Here is a 15,271-nt window from a genome sequence, read left to right as displayed (position 1 = left end):
TGGTCAGAGCAAACTCAGTTAGTAAAGGAAAATAGTTTAGCCATGGGATATGTGTCGAGTGTCGACTACATTCAGTATCACAGGATAATCAGCATGAGTTAAAGGAAATATGGGATCAATGGGGTAGCGAAGCCAAGCAGTTGTTCTACAACAACCATAGGGACTTGCAGTATTTTCTTGACTTGGGAATAGACGAGAATTGGTTTCGGGCCATCACTCAGTATTGGAATATTGTATACAGTTGCTTTACATTTGGAAAAGCCTATATGGTACCCGTGGTGGAGGAATATTCAATTTTGTGGCGTTGTCATATGACTCAAGTTGATAAATTTTACTCAAGGGCTAACTGTATTCCAACTTTTGTGAGGAAGTTGATGAATGTCATAGGGAGAGGGAGTGAGCTAAAATGGAAAGAGCAGGAGGGAAAAGGGGCAGTCTTGGAATTCCTGCCTCTTCCGCCACTAGTGCGTCTTAATGTTGTTTCCAATCAAAGCAGAATTAGATACGAAGAAGATTGTTCGACACTCTATGGCAAGGCATGCTGCAGGGCAAAAGGTAATGTACTCACCAATCATTTTAAGGTGAACAAGAAGAGTATTGATGGACATTTCCACCATTACAACATTTCTCTTTCATAGGAAGATGGTCGATGGTAAGAGTGTTGGAAGAAAAGTGATTGACAGAATGCATGGACCTACAAAGGTGAGTTGGATGGAAAGAATTGTGCCTATGATGGTAAAAGGCTTATTTATTATAGGACCAAACAACAAGCATGAGTTCACTATGTTACACTTATCAGAGATAATGGAAATGCAAGCCCTGATGATCTGTCAAAATGGACGCAAAAGAATGAGATTAAAGAAGTCCATATCATTTAAAAGACCTCTAAAGTAGAGATTAACTATACTGAGAAGATACCCATCTAAGCATTTTAAAATGCTTTGCGTGGACAGGAATCTGAAAGCTCTCAAGAAACCCTAAAGGTGTTGGATATCATTTTAAGGTAGCATGTTAAGTAGGAGTGCCCACTTGTTTGCCAATCTTTCTTTCAAGATAATCAGAACAACTTTACAGACATTGAAAGAGGTGTCCATAGATGTAGGGATTATCTTATGGGTGAAGCCATAGCTCAAATTCGGGATGGTAGTAGATCATTTATGGACCATGAAGGTACAAGCTGATACATTGAGTACAGTCAGATCATTGTCAAGAGTTAGCTTTGTTGAGTTAAAACTTTGGGCCATGGGACGAAAGCGTATTTGTAATCCATTCATATGTAAAGATATTCTTTTTCTAAATAAAGTTTTCTAAATGAAATTAAGTCGAGATCGATACCTTTTTGCATTCATGCATTTGTATTACATCACATCGCATTATATGCATTTAAATTATAAAAAGATCATAATTAGTTAAAGTTATTAAAAAAAGAAAGAAAAAGAGAGAGAGAGAGAGAGAAGAGGGTCACGGCTAAGTGAAAAAGAAACGTCCCCTTACATATCCTTGACTTTTGTGTCAAGAGGGATAGCTTACCCGGAGAAGGGGGTGTTTGGAAATGAAAATAATCCCATCAGTGTCAAGATTACAAAGAAACGTTGGATCTTGTGGGCGCCATCTCTCCATCATAATCTCTTAGCATGTAAATTTCTCTCTATATCATCAATTTCCTTGAGGTATTCTCTTAATTCATGTGAAGATTTTTTAATCCCTTCATGCATCTCTTTATTCCTTGTTGTCCAAATGATCTAAGGAGCACAGAACACTGTTCTACATTTGCGTGCTAAAATGGTAGACACAATTTCCATTAACTAGTCTCTAAATCCACTCTGTAATACATCCTGATTCCATGTTTTTTTTTCTAACTGCTATCATATTTCTTTTACAGTGATAAAATCTTGGAAAGCATGCTCTGTTGTTTCAGTTCCATCTGAGTATCAAGGACAGACGTTGAACTTCGAAGCCTTCTGTAAAGATTACAATACGTTGGAATGTAGTTATTAAGTAGCCTCCATATTGTAATCTTAATTTTTTATGGCAAATCTGTCTGCCACAACTTCTTGTAGAAAATGTTGTGATCAGTATTGTAGTGTCTAGGCTCAGATGTATAACAATCTTGTGTAACCACTCCTAACGATGTACTCACCAGTTGCCTCACCCCACCAGACCAACCTGTCTTCCTGAGTGTGTTGGATAGTGGAATACAAAGGATGCGCTCAGCTTCTTTCGAGGAAAAATGATTGGTAATAACATCTCTCTTCCAGCATCTTTGTTCTTGATCGATTAATTCCGAGACAACATTATAATCACCAATCCTAACAATATTGTGAACTTTGAAGTCCACAGATCTCGGTAGTCACACATCCTCCCAAATTGAGATATTTGGCCCTGCCCCAGCTTGCCAACACATCCCCTCCTGCAGCACTCTCTTGGTGGCCCATATACTCTTCTAGGTTCATATATGATGGATTACTCCCTGAATTCGACCTCATAAAGATAGTCTCTAGGTAATATTTTCCCTTTAGCATTCACGATAGTAGAGAATTTGGGTATTTTGCTAAATGCCATCCTCAACATTAAACTTAAGTTCTGCATCCCAAGCCCCCATCCTAAATTTAACTCAGATCAGATCAAATTATTGAAATACTAACTTTTTTTTTTTACACCAATTTAGAACAAAAATAGAAAGAAATAAGCAAGTCAACGAGCAATGAAATGTTCTTTGAAATAACGGAAATTTCCTCAATTAATTAAAGAAATTGCCATTAAAAAGAGGAAATTCAGCAAAATCAAAGAAAAAAAAAAGAATAGAGATTAAGTAAAATGAATAAGAAAATTCGGCAACACTTACTACTTCGATGGAGTGAAGAGAAGAGAGGAGAAAAAGAGTAAGCAAGGGAATAAATCTCAAAATTATATATAAATTTTGATTTAATGTGTAATTGTATACATGAATTTTAATGTGGTGTAATTATACGCACGAAACTCTAATTGTGGTTCTCATGTTTACTTCAAACTTTAATTTTGATTTAATCATGCATATTTAAAAAATGATTTATTTATTTTCATATTGGATAAATGTAGTTGTTTATGTATGCATTCTATAAACATAAAATGATGTTAAATAAATAATTGTGTTAGTCATTTAAAAATATTTGATCAAATCAAAATTTCATGTATAAAATTGCACAAAATTAAAGTTCATATATAAAATTGCTCGTTAAATCACAGAGGAAAAAAAGGGAAGAATGTAGATGAAGTTTTCATAATTGATCCAACTGATAACATTATCGATTTTAAATTCAATTGTTTTTTTCAGTTCGATTGAATAAAATAAAATTATATTAAGAATAAAAAATTAGTTTAATTAGTTTGATTACAGTTCAACTGATTCAATCTGTTGTTTCAATAGGGTCGGAAGCGTGTAAATTATTGTACTAAAAAATCACATAAAGTTCAATTCCCAGGGAAGAGAGGTGGATCACAAGGATCTCTTAAATACCAAGTCTTTCCTTAGTCAGAATATCCCTTTTATAATAATTTAATAGCACAATTAAATACTACTATTATACCCTCAAATATTGAAAGAAAAATAGGACAAAAAAAAAAGAACACAAGAGTTTTAACGAGGTTCGGTAAATTATACCTACGTCCTCGGGTACTAACACCAGATGATAACTTTACTATCTCCAAAGTATTACAAACAAATAGAATTCCTTAAGAATTCTCAAATGGGAGAAGAGAGAAATCTAAGAGAGAAAGATTGGTTGTGATGAATTGAAATGAGAAATGAGAAGGCCTATTTATAGTTGAGGTTCAAGGACCAAACAATAAATAGCCCATTATCTCAAGGACCAAAAAAAAATTATCCCATGCCACTTTTTCAAAGTCAACTTTAGGGTGCTAAACTTGCACCACTTGGATTGTTTGCCATTAAAATTGTCTACCATTAATCATAATGTTAACACAATCATTCGATTCAACTAATCTGATCAGTTTACGGGTCAATCGTCTAACCCTTTATTTTAAATCAATATCTTGATCGGTTCTCAATCTAATTGATTCTATTTACGAGTTTAGTTTAGTTCTGTAAACAATGATGTACATTTGATGTGCAAAGATCAAGGAAACTTTGAGAATATAGATGTAATAGTGGTGGAGAGGATGGGTTTTCACCACTTTGACCTCGACTTGATATTATATACACAGCATAATTTGATTTTGACTTGATTTGAAATTAAATATTAATTTAATTGTTCCAATTCCGATAAAAAAAAATCAAAGTTATATTCAATTTTGACTTCAACTTGAATTGATACGACACTTTTTATGTATTTTATTAAAATAAAATAATAATTTTAACTTTAATTATTTTTAATGATACTATGAATTGTTTTTTGGTAAAATTATATTAGAGCAAATATTAATATAAATTTTATTTTCATATATTTTAAGTGAATATTATATACTAAAATTCTATCACACATATATGCGTTTAAAATTAACCTACGATAAATAAAAATGTATGGTTTGAAATTAATAATAACAACAAATATATATATATATATATATATATATATATATATATGGAATTAAAATAAAATGTGGGTCAAAAATTTTGTGTAATACTATTAAAATATACAAAAATAAAGCATTGATTGGAGTGGTAAAGTTGAGGTTTTATGTTTGATAATGGTATAGGTTCAACCCTTCATATTTGTAATTTTTATTGATTTTATTTAAAATGTAAAAGACAAAATTGCCATTATAAGAATATAACTTATTTAAAATATATAAAGGTAATTTAGTAATTTCTCAAATCGAGTTAGTGTGGATGTGACACCAATCAATCAGAATTTAAATAATAATATAAAAGTAAAAAGAAGCATCATTGTAAAATGTAAAAAAAAACTTGTAAAAATTATTTTTTTCAAATTTATTAAAATATAAATAATATTTAAAAGTATTAAAAAGTCGTAAAAATTGTTAAAAATTGTGAATATCATTAAAATTTTAAATAATGATTAGAATTTGTAAAAATTATTGAAATTTTATAAGAATTTTAAAATTTTTAAAATTATAATAATTTTTGTTAAAAATAAAAAAATTTAATAATCCCAAAATAGAGCAACGAAAAAATCAAATTCAAATTTACTAATATTTGACATCAATAACTCATGACTTTAATTTTAATATTGAATATTTTAATTCAAACTCAAAATTGAGCTTAGACCTCATAATCAAACATAAATTAAATTAATTTTTACTAAATTGATGAATTCAATCTTGTACCCTCTTTAGTATTTAATTTTAATTAATATACTAAACAAAATTTATAACTTAAAATTCAATCCTTAATTTATTTGGTGCGTAAATTTTTTAAGCAACAAACATAATATTGATCTCAATAAACTTCATATGGAAATCCAGAGTTAAGGACAAACACATTAAAGACAATACTATTGTAGACATAGCAGCAAGCCAACAACAATAACAACACAACCATTTGCTTTTGCGTAGCTATTTTTTTGCAGTCGATTTGTAAAGATTTTGAACAGCAAAATAGGCGAGCAATTTCTCCTTCAACAGATTATCAGCAAATCTCACTTGAAAACCAAATTTCTCAGCAGCGTAATTAAGTGTGGCGCCCCACTTTTTCAAGGTATCCCAATCCAAATCCCCAACCGAGAAATCTTCCATCTCTTTGATCGCAGCACAGACCAGAATTTGAATGTTGATCAGAACAAATTCAGTAGTTTCTCCACGATCTTTTTCAATTTGGATGGCAATAGATTCGAGGTACTCTGGGATTTCCCCCCTAGCATTCTTCAATGCCTGTTCTAAGCCTGGGAAATCTTTGCATTTCACTTTGTCGTTGCCATTGTCATAAAGTTGGTTCACCAAATCACGAAATTTAGATTGTAGTCCTTCACGAGTTAGATCATCGGATGCAATAACTTTTACCTTCCATTGGAGGTGGGAAAAAAAAAGAAGTAATACTTGATTAGATTAGTAATACTTAAACGGCTCATGAGCCATAAATTGAATATGAATTAGTAAGTTGGATCAAGAGACTTACATTATTTATCCCTCTTTTGGTTGGATCATCGTAAATTTCCACTATTTCTGGCACGGATGACTGGATAAACTCCTCTTCATTTATTGTTAATGATTCTAGTCGATAGTTGATAGACTGATGCTCAAATTCTGCCACGCCATAACCCATCTTCTTGTTCGGACCTGAGAAATTTAACTCGGATTTCCCAATTCAGAACAACAGAAAAATTATAAAGAAGGATATGATAGCGAATTAGTTGATTTATGAGTATTTACAGGTTTCATGTATCTATATCGGTGAAGAGAAGAGACAGAAAAGGCCGCCTCCACCGAAGAGTAAAGCAGGAGAAACAAAGGAATTCATTGGTTAGAGAAAGTATATCTTTATTTCCAGATTTTGAATAGAATTTAATGATCTTAATTTGACAACCCATTTTTGAGATTGAAAGTAAACTGATTTGGGACGTACCTTTTCCATCGTCTTCATCCTACTAGTGTCATGGACTTAGATTTTTCGAACACGAATGAGAATAAAAGCCAGAGAAAAGTAACAACACTTAAGAGAAATAGACAATGAAAAGAGAGACCTCTATTTATAGATATAGATCGAAATACATTAATGGCTAAGATTAAAAGTTATCTAAATATCAAATCTCTAAGATTACAGAATCGTATCTTCTAAATATTATATTTAATGTCTAGGATCACATATTTATGAAGATCACTTTCCATATTTGTCAAGTATATCTTTGAAGATTACTTTCCATATTTCCCAAGCTCGCATGGCTGAGAATCAAAAGGTGTTTTCCATTTGAAGCAAAATTCACTGAACTTATTTGGTTTGATCAACTTTGGGTTTCTATATTTACTTTTCTCTATTTGAACTATATGGTTTTGGGTGTCTTGCATGGACTTGGTGTTTTGCAATATAATTTATACTATATGATTTTTGAGACATTGATATATATTTTATCACCATGTGCTAATCTATATATGAAATTGTGTTTGTTATTTTACCTAGTTTATTAAGTTAAATAGGTCAGTTTTCTTTTAAGATTTAAAAAAATAAGTCGATTTTGAAAGAAGTGTGTGAAAGTGCATCCAACTCTCTCTAAAATCAATCTATTTTCCTAAAACTACATACATATATTGCGCTTTACTTCACTCAGGCTAGCACTTTTCTTGCACCAATTTAAGGGTTCTAGCACCTAGTGTCACGGGGCTAGACCTTTCGTCTTGCAATCCGTGCGGCCTTAGGCGATTTGCTCGTCCAAACTCGCCCAAGTCAGCCTTTTCTCGAATGAGGATTCCTTAAGAACTCCTCCAAGGCACCAACTCGTACAGCGGAAGACTTATGCCAAAAGAAGCTTATAAAGAACAATAGAAAGAGACGCTCGCAAAGTGTTTGAGTAAATGCTCTCTATTCTTTTATTCACAAATAATAATGAAACAATGAATGGAGTTAGTACAAATGAGGGGAAGGCTCTCTATTTATACTTGAGCTCTCCAAAACTGACAGTCAAGATACAATTACATCGACGAACGAGATTAACTAATCCCATGATTTAAGGGATTTTATAAGATATTGCCATATTAAATCCTATCTAATCTTACAAGATATGATTCCCTCTATCTTTAAGATTAGTTACCATAGTTGCCTAAGTTGCCATATCTTCGCTATCGGGCCAACCAGGCTTCAATCTGACAGGCTTCTCCAATAGTTCCTTGAATCGGGATAGCTCTCGTGGGCCAAATGATCCCCATCTAAGTAATAGACCTCTATCAGATGCATTTGGTTCAATGGTCACGGGCTTTGAACTCTGGCCCGTGACATTCTCCCCCACCCATTCTCGCAACGTCCTCGTTGCGACTCTCGAATGGAACTGACTTGATTCGCCTCGGATCTTACTCGTTGCCTTAGCTCTTCCCTTCTTTCAGGACTTCTGCTTCGGCTTCCGTCGCTTCTTCACTCGAGCCGTCCTACTCGTTTGTACATCTCGACGACAATGAGTTATGTCACTCCCTTGCCCACATTCTAACTTTCCTCTAACAGAATCCTCGTGATTCATAACACTTGGCTTCGCTTTGCCCACAGTCTCTCGGCCTCATTGCTCAAAAACTTCGAAAGGGCCCCTACATTCTCGCCAAGTGCACAAGTTAGAATGCAAAACACTATCAGAGTGTTCCGAATGTACTTTTGCATTTACTCAGGTCAACTGTCCTAAATGCATCACTTCTTTTTCCTTGAAGTCCGATGCACCACCCACCTCTCCCATAGGTGGAAGCCTTGTCGATGACTCGGCCAACTTCGACGCTTCACTCGATTCGAGCCTCATTGGTTCCAGCTTCACTGTTTTCATCGCAACTTCTTCCTCTAAGTTCGATGACAAACTCACCTCTTCTTTGGGTGGAAGCCCCTCCGACGACTCACCATGCTCGGACGTTGCCTTTCCTTTGACTACAACTTGCTTTAGACAGTTCCATAACTCATGCGGACCACAGCACAAGAAGCATTTTACTCGCTTCTTTTTGTTCCTCTTAGCCCTCTTGGTTTCGGCTTTACCCTTGCTCGAACCAAGCTTCTTGGGCTCATTGTCTGCTCCATCGTTCCCTTTGATGACAGACTTGCTCCTCTTTGCCCTATTGGCTTCGGCTTTTCCCTTGCTTGAACCAAGCTTCTTGGGCTCCGTATCTTCTCCATCGTTCCCATAGATAACAGACTTCCTCGGACACTTTCGCAATCTATGCGGACCATGACACAAGAAGCACTCGACTGGCTTCTTCTCGCTTTTGGCCTTCTTGGCTTTGACACCCCTTGCGCTCGAACCAAGTCCCAATGCCTTATCCACCGGCTTCTTCCTAAGCATGGATTTCATCGGACATTTCTTTAACATGTGTGGACCGTCACAGAGAAAGCATTTCAGCTTGTCCTTTTTCCTCTTGGGTTTCTTCTTCCCAACTCATGGTTTCCCATTATCACAATTGTTGCCATTGCTATTGCCATACTTATCCGTATCTTCCTTGTGATTCCCTTCACATACGCCCCTTTCCTCGGACTTGGAAGATCCACGCTTGTCTTTCCCTAGACCAAGCTTAACCACGGATACCACTACCGTCATGGCTTCTGACAGCTTTTGGACACCTCTTTGTTCCACCTCCTGTCTGACCCACGGCTTCAATCCCTCTTGAAAAGTAAGCATTGCTTCTCTCTTGGTCACATCCGAAACTTGGAATATGAGTTCCTTAAACTCACAAATATACTCCCCCACTGTGCCTCGTTGTGTTATCCCTTGCAACTTTGCCCGAGCTTCTTCCTCAGCAAACTCTGGGTAAAACTGTCCCTTCAACTCACATTGGAACTTCTCTCATGTTCCAATCTCACCTTGCCTTTTATCTGTGGTCCTACCTCGCCACCATAAAAGCGCAATATCAGTAAGAAATAATGAAGCAGTTTGTACCTTACCTGCATCATTCACGATGCCTTTGGCACGGAAGTAGTTTTTCATCCTCCACAAGAAATTGTCCACATTACATGCAGACCTTATCCCCACAAACTCTTTCTGCTTCGGGACATACTCACTACTGAGTGCTGCACTTGACACTTCTTCCCCCACCGCTGCTCGACACAAGGCCAACTCTCCCTCGAGCTCCTCTATTCTTGTGTTTAAAGCCAGCGTCGTGGCCATTGTTTCTTCCTTTAAAGCCTTCACCATGGCTTCGAGAGCATTGTTCCTCTCTGTCAGCTTCTTCCTTTGGGAATCTAGCAACTCTTGCATGTTATCCCTTTGGGAAGTTAGACACGTGGTCACAAAGTCCCTGAACTATTCCTTCATGTCTTCAATGCTTTCCACATGAGCATTGTCAGACTCTTTAACGTCCTCCATGGACTCCTAAGTTTACCTACACGTACCTCTACTACCGATAGCATCTCCCTCAAAGACTTTCTCGCCCATCTTTGTTCGAACTCTTCTTTCGACATCCCAACAGTGCCTTCGAACCAACAGCTCGGATACCACTTGTCACGAGGTTAGACCTTTTGTCTTGTAATCCGTGCGGCCTTAGGTGATTTGCTCATCCAAACTCGCCTAAGTCAGCCTTTTCTCGAATAAGGATTCCTTAAGAACTCCTCCAAGGTACCAACTCGTACAGCGGAAGACTTATGCCAAAAGAAGCTTATAAAGAACAACCGAAAGGGATGCTCGCAAAGTATTTGAGTAAATGCTCTCTATTCTCTTATTCACAAAAAATAATGAAACAATGGATGGAGTCAGTACAAATGAGGAGAAGGCTCTCTATTTATACTTGGGCTCCCCCAAAACCGACGGTCAAGATACAATTACATCGACGGACGAGATTAACCAATCCCATGATTTAAGGGATTTTACAAGATATTGCCATATCAAATCCTATCTAATCTTACAAGATATGATTCCCTCTATCTTTAAGATTAGTTACCATAGTTGCCTAAGTTGCTATATCTTCGTTATTGGGCCAACTAGGCTTCAATTTGACATGCTTCTCCAACAGTTCCTTGAATCGGGTCAGCTCTCGTGGGCTAAATGATCCCCATCTAAGTAATAGACCTCTATCAGATGCATTTGGTTAAATGGTCACGGGCTTTGAACTCTGGCCCGTGACACTAGAGTGCGCCTTACAGCCTTGACAACACTGGTTATGATATTATCTCAGCAGCAATCTAGAAATCTCTCATTCAAGCACAAATCCTAATATTGAGCATATATACCTACATTCAGATATTATCTCAGTAGCAATCTAGAAACAAGATTTTGTAGAAACATATTCAGTCAAAGGCACCTCTATAACTGTATAAAATTCATTATGCAACATCATTTATTCTATGGCTATAAAAAATTGTAAACAGATATACTACAACTTATCCTAGAAAAGATATCAAGTCAGGAACTTCTACAAAGTGCAGTAAAAATTATAAAAAAAATGAGAATACTCAATTACATTTTATCATGATTAAGCTACTAAGGAAGGTAACCTTTGACAGTTTTAACACACTAAAGTGAGAATTAAGTTACGATAGAAACTACCAAACTCTCACTAATCTACCATAGCTTTAAAGCAACGGCAAGGGAAGAATGTGAATTTTCAAATTGCTGCTGAGCAGTAGCTGTGTGTTATATTAGCCCTTTCTGAAATGTGAATTTTTAAGTCTTTTTCCCCCTTCTTTTTCTCAAAATCGATCCCCCCTTTCTTTTTCCCAAACCATTTCTCCCTACCCCGATTCCCTTTATTTTTCCCCCAATTTCCCCCAATCGTTTTAAGGTTTTTTCCCCTTCTTTTTCCCAAAATGGGTCCCCCGTTCTTTTTCCCAAACCGTTTCTCCCTACCCCGATTCCCTTTTTTTTCCCCAGTTTCCCCAAATCGTTTTAAGTCTTTTTCCCCCTTCTTTTTCCCAAAATCGGTCCCCCCTTTCTTTTTCCCAAACCATTTCTCCCTACCCCGATTCCCTTTATTTTTCCCCCAATCTCCCCAAATCGGCAGCCCTCTGCATCTCCGTTGGCAGCCCACTGCTGCATCTCCGTCGGCAGCCCTCTGCTGCTTCTCCTTGTAAGCTGATGATCTCTCTCTCTTTCTCTCGTTTTAGTTCATGTGCTGGTGCATTTGAAGGGACAAAAATGGTACGCCGATGATCTCTCTCTCTCTTTCTCTCGTTTTAGTTCGTGTGCTGGTGCATTTTAATGTAAATTTAGTGGCAATTTTTTTTCCCGATTTCTTAGTAATTTAGCCTGGTTGGGCATAAAAGATTTGAGATATAGCTAAGGTGAGAGGGTTGAACACATCAGTTGAATTAAACAATTGCCACCATTGTTACAATAACATTGTTGGATTCATGGTTTACCTCTTCAGTTCTACAAATTGTAAGAACCAGAGTTCAAACAAAGCAGATTTAGCATTTGTAAGAATCAATGAAGAGCAGAAGGTGATTATTTAGCTGCTTATACCTCAAACATAACCCAAAAATAATAATTAGAAGAAGAATAAATTGATGTCACTGTAGGGTACTCACAAATCACATGGATCTTCAACTTTTGAGTCTAAAAATGAAATTTGGGAAGATAAAAAATTCTGGATCTCACTTTTAAAGAATATTTAAGCGGTGATCCTCCTTAGAACCAATCTGTTTATTTACTATCATTTTCTCTTGTTATATACACGTAAAACTAATGTAATTTTTATATAATTAATATTTTAATAATTTAGTTATTAAATTTATCAAAATATTTATATTTGTCATTTAAATTTTTAATTCATCTGCTATATCTATTATATTCATCTAAAATATTATTTATATTAATAGGAGAGGATCCACTTATACTGCTGTAAAATTTGTATGATTTTAGAACTTTTATATCATTAATATTTTAACAATTCAAACGTGATATTTCATGCTCTTTTAATGTAGATTATGCATGTCAAGTTTAATAAAAATTAAAAATATTTAACTACTGATTTTATAAAATCAATCAATCATAAAATATATATTAATATAAAAATACTTTAAATAGATTTGATAGGGACATTTAAAATATATATATATATATATATATATATATATATATATGACAAATACAAGTCTAGTTAGACTCTTAAAATATTGTTCGTATAAAAAATTATAGAAGGGTGTAAAATTTGTGTAAACGAATCCTCCCCATTTTAATATATATTTAATGGTGTAAAAGTTTTAACTTAGAAATTTATCACTTAATTTAATGAACGTACAATATTTTCAAATAATTTTATATACAAAAATTATATTTTATATAAAATTTGGCATATTTATATTTTAGTAAGCTATCGTTTTTTATTGTAATTTCATTGTCATCATAAAGAAAAGAAAAAGAATATAGCAAGAAAGGCAAACTCAATTTAATTATTATGCAATATAGACTTGTTACTTCCGTTGGTATGGAAAAGATGAAGCCTATGGATGTTGGACTGGAGCAACTTGATTTTATTCCTTTCTATCTCAGGTTTCCTGTAGCCTCTGTGATTGTGTTGTTTAATCCCAATCTATGAGCATTGCTCTCATGTGTTTATGAATCCCAAGATAAAGTTTGATGTTGTTGATCTCCGGTGAGATACGATATACTAATGCACCGTGATGAAGCATTGCTGGTAAAATTTTCCCTAAACTACTATTTTGTTGAGATCGATCTTGTAAATTCATCTAAAGGGAAGCATCATGTAAAAAGAGCATATTCATATTTCTTTTTTCTTGGATCGTATTGTAAGAATTACCTTCCCTCATTCATTTCCCACTTTGTATTGTATATTAAGACCCGTTGTACATTCTTTTATCATTGGACGTGTCAGTTTGCACCATTTGGTAATTTTTTTTTTCTTTTGATATTTCTAATAACTTTGGTTGTAAAATTCATTAGACGTTTGATTTTACTTCTTTCTATTAGGTATATGAGATATTGGATAATGCTGTTCATGAGGCTCAAGCAGGTTTTGCAACACAAATAGATGTTTTACATTCAGATGGTTCCGTGAGCATAACTGATAATGGGCGTGGGGTATGCAACTTAAATTATTTTACTGCTAGAAATGATGTTATTTAGTATTGCATTTGTTGTCAAATGTGTTTTAAAAATTTCTATCCTGTGAATTTAACGAGCTCTTTGTTAAATTATTGTGCAGCCAATAGGAGCAATTTCTGAGGGGAAGACTGATGTTATGAAATAGATAAGGTTTCCACAGATGCAGCAGAAATCTGCTAGTAATACTGTTCAAAGACAAGCAAAAAGGCAGCACTACCTTGTTCCATAAGAGAAATTTTAGAAAAGGAAAAGAAGGTCAGTGTCTAATAATTTAGCTTTATAGGTTCTATTATATGTTTGCGGCTATGAGCATATAAACTTATGATAATTTTGCAAATGGTGCTAAAAGGTGGTGGATCGGTATCCTGATGCTACTTTATTGATGGTGTCTATTATTAGTTGCATATTTTGATTTGTCTTGTTCAAATGGGTATGAATTTATGATGTTAGTAAGCTGAAAATTTAGGTGTTAAATGCTGCAATTTATAGTGTCTGAAAGTTGTGATTTATGATATTCGAATGATGTATTTTAAGTTGTTTGAATGTGTTAAAGAGTTGATTTAATATAATGCCTAATGGTTGTTTATTGTTGTTCAAAGCATGATGAAATAAACATGTTTGGCGTGGTTTAATACATGCCTTGCTGATCTGTAAGGTTGTCCAAAACAAGACAAAATTTAGTTGTCTTTAAGATGTTTGAATGTGGTTGTTCGAGTGGTTCTTCAAATTTTCCAAATGTGTCTTTAAGGTGCTCGAAAATGTCATATTAATGTCGTACATATATGATTTTGAATGCTGGAAATTTGCAGCATTTAATTTTCTGCTTGAAGTTGATTAAACCATGCTGTAAATGCAAAACATGTATATGTTGTTCACATGCTAAATTAACCGTTAGTGAGCTTAAAATTGATCTATTCGAATGTGTTAAATTCATTGTTCAATGTGATCTTATTTATGTTAATGTATTGAGTATATTCAGCTGTGCAATTTGATATTATATGTGGCGTTAATGTTGACTTGTTAATTGCATATTTTATTATTAATTTGATTTAGGGTTCTGAATTTAGAAGAACTTTATCTTAGATAAGTTATCTACTTTCATAATAACTGGAATCTGATTCTGTTATTTTGGTTGGTTCTTGCATTCATATGTCATTCATTAACTTTTATTTCTTTTTTCTCAGAACCGGTATGTCATTCATTTGCCTTCTTATGCTGGGCCAACAAGTTATTCAAGCACTTAACTACAATTCTGGTGATTATCAGACAGCTGGAGGTTACCCAAATAGCAGTTACACTGATCAGACTACCACATGGAATGGGAGCAATTATGCAAATTATACTACTCAGCATTATACTACCAGGTTTGAGTTTTTATTGGATGCATGATCTAGGATTAGCTGAATTCATGCATAGTGACGACTTGTTTGAGCTAATTGCTGATCTTAAAGTGTGCATTCTATCATTATTCTGTTCTTAAACTCCCTCGAGTCCTCCAATGAGGAGATATTTGACTCATATTTTTCAGGGAGAGTTGTGATGACCTTTTCAACAACTCTACTTTCACTAAAATCATCACCAAGTAGCCTAATGTTGTTGACTGTGGCCATTACCCTATCAGAATACTACTTGATGGTCTCTAA

General features: G+C 34.7%; 1 long non-coding RNA gene across 1 annotated transcript; it reads left to right on the top strand.

Annotated features, from left to right (window-relative positions):
* The first annotated feature begins 11,145 nt into the window (after positions 1-11,145).
* On the top strand, positions 11,146-15,271 carry LOC108473665 (uncharacterized). The gene is made up of 5 exons (XR_008273789.1): positions 11,146-11,702; positions 13,056-13,200; positions 13,494-13,604; positions 13,729-13,883; positions 14,813-15,271. It is a non-coding gene; the product is annotated as an uncharacterized LOC108473665 (long non-coding RNA).

The sequence above is a fragment of the Gossypium arboreum genome, chromosome 11 (genome assembly GCF_025698485.1).
Source record: "Gossypium arboreum isolate Shixiya-1 chromosome 11, ASM2569848v2, whole genome shotgun sequence".
In the NCBI taxonomy this organism is placed as follows: domain Eukaryota; kingdom Viridiplantae; phylum Streptophyta; class Magnoliopsida; order Malvales; family Malvaceae; genus Gossypium; species Gossypium arboreum.
The sequence above is the reverse complement of the archived record's forward strand: the minus strand, read 5'-3'. Positions and strand labels throughout refer to the sequence as shown.